This window comes from Chaetura pelagica, unplaced genomic scaffold, assembly GCF_000747805.2.
Source record: "Chaetura pelagica isolate M959 unplaced genomic scaffold, ChaPel_1.0 scaffold757, whole genome shotgun sequence".
NCBI lineage: Eukaryota > Metazoa > Chordata > Aves > Apodiformes > Apodidae > Chaetura > Chaetura pelagica.
Window position 1 is genome coordinate 503,347 of NW_009970727.1, and position 2,183 is coordinate 505,529.

General features: G+C 44.3%; 1 protein-coding gene across 1 annotated transcript in view; it reads left to right on the forward strand.

Moving 5' to 3' along the window:
* The window catches only part of LOC104397167 (polymeric immunoglobulin receptor-like), an 11,885-nt gene that overhangs the window by 2,172 nt on the left and 7,530 nt on the right, over nt 1-2,183 (forward strand). The window lies entirely within an intron of this gene.

The following is a 2,183-nucleotide window of genomic DNA, read 5'->3' on the forward strand; positions in this document are numbered from 1 at the left end:
CTCTCTAGACAGTGACTCTGCCTGTAGACTCTGCACTGCCCAGCTTACATCACTTCCCACCTTACATCTGGATGTGTTTCCCTGCCCAAACTCTACAGCACTGGACCTTCTTGCACTGATCCTGCTATGGAACATCAGCAGGGATCAGACCTGAACCACACACACGTGCTTTGTCGCTTCTCTTTTTCCTGAGAGCAGCTTCAGTCATCGTCTCAGAAGTGTTTCTGGCACTCATTCTCATGATACCACAGTTCTGTCCCTCTATAGCAACTCCTTCCTTTCAAAGACTATTCAGACCTTTCCATCTGGTTGTCTGGAGGACAACCTGTTCACCCACAGTTTACAGATCTGTGAGTTCAAGGTTTTCACTCAGCATGGCTTTTTAACAGTAAGGGGTGACAGCATGGCACCTGACCGTGGCAGAGCAGCATCAGCACTAAAGGGATGTGGTCATCCAGAAGCCAAGAGGAGATGGCATAATTGTCCAGTAGAAAATCCTAACACATGGGACTGAATGCACTCTGTAGGTGAGCAGGCTCCTGCACAAGGATCCTCCCCTGGGGCACAGAAACAACATGGGAAGTAATTATCACAGCTGACTCCTTCACAGACAATGCTCATGGCTTAGTTTTCACAAACCTCTGTCTGCTTACACATGGGCTGTTAAATACTTCATTGTTACCTGAAGACCTTTGCCTACAGCACATCTGCTTGGTCTTGTAGTACTTCCTACAGCCAGGGGCTGGGCTGCAGAGCAGCGGTCCTGCTGAGCTCCTTGCACCTCCTGCTCTTTGTCTGCTGCCAGCAAGTCTTGATGACATAGGTTATAGCCTGGGCACCTGGTCTGTGCTGGGTGTCACAGCAGGAGGGGGTTTGTAGCCATGTACTAAGGGCAGGGAATTTCAGCTGCTAAATCCAAAAAAGCCCAGTAGTGATTATTCTTCTCTTCATGTTTCTGATTGCAGTACTGGCTGGAACAACTTTGCCAGGTACTACAGGCACAAGTCAAAAAACCCCTTCAGCCAACACCCCAGCACTGGTGTAAGGTTCTGGGCTAGAACACAGACAAGAGTTATTAATGTCTCATATGGTTTCCCCTGCACTTAAACTCACTTCAGTCCGGCCTGTAGAGACATTACTGTCAATATACCACCTCAGCAGCTGACTGGCCATTCTGTTTTGCTTCATCTCCTGGCACTGACAAAGGTCAGTCCTTTCTCAGAATGTTTTTTACTTGCAGAGGGAACACCAGACATCTTTTCTTCCACTTCTACGATTCCCTCCAACTCCACTGAAAAAAGTGATGAGGAGAAAATAAAACAAAGCAGGTGAGCTGTCCTTTGCTGCCAGATGAAAGAGGCAGCACAGGCCAGTCTGAACACTAGGGGCTATAATAGGGTTGGTTCTGTTTTCTGTTCCCTAGGTGACAAAAGAACACTCTTCCTTTATCAGCAAACAAGTACGAGGAAATCTGCTAATCTAATTTATCTCAAAATGACTTGAGAAAGTCCTTCACCAAAAGGGAACTAAGAAGCTGTGATGTTACAGGGCAAAGAAAAAATGTTTCTCAAACTAGAGAGTAGCAAGCATAAAAAACTAGAAAAACTGAGATGCCACCACACATGGTGAAAGAAATGCACATGGCTGCAAAGATCCTATCCCAGAAATATTGCCAGATGGAGGATATGGCTGGGAATCTCTGTACCTCCTCCTAAGATGAAAACAACGAAGAAAAAAGAAGCCAACAAATTATTAAAAACTGAAATGTAATACATTCAAACAGCAAAAAAAAAAAAAAAAAAAATCTCTTGATCATTACTGGGAACCTGGACTTCTGAAACAGGAGGATCTGTAGCTCTTTTGGGTTATTTATGGCATAGTGAACATCTTCCATCCTCACACCATGATATCACAGAGCAATGAGTCTGCTCAAATCTCATCTTCTGAGTTAAAATCTTCACACTTTCTGTATTTCTCTGTCTTCTTTGTTGTTAGTAACCATTACGTTTGCTCCTTTCAGGAGTTTTCTGTGTGAGGAAGGTGTCTCAAAAGCAATCTGCAGTATCCATCTTCCCATGGTTTGGAGAACTGAGTTTTTCATACTGCTAAACCAACATCTGTAGAATTATGCTTGGGACAGATTTACCTCCCTTTTTAAACTCATTTGACTCTCCATTAAGGAC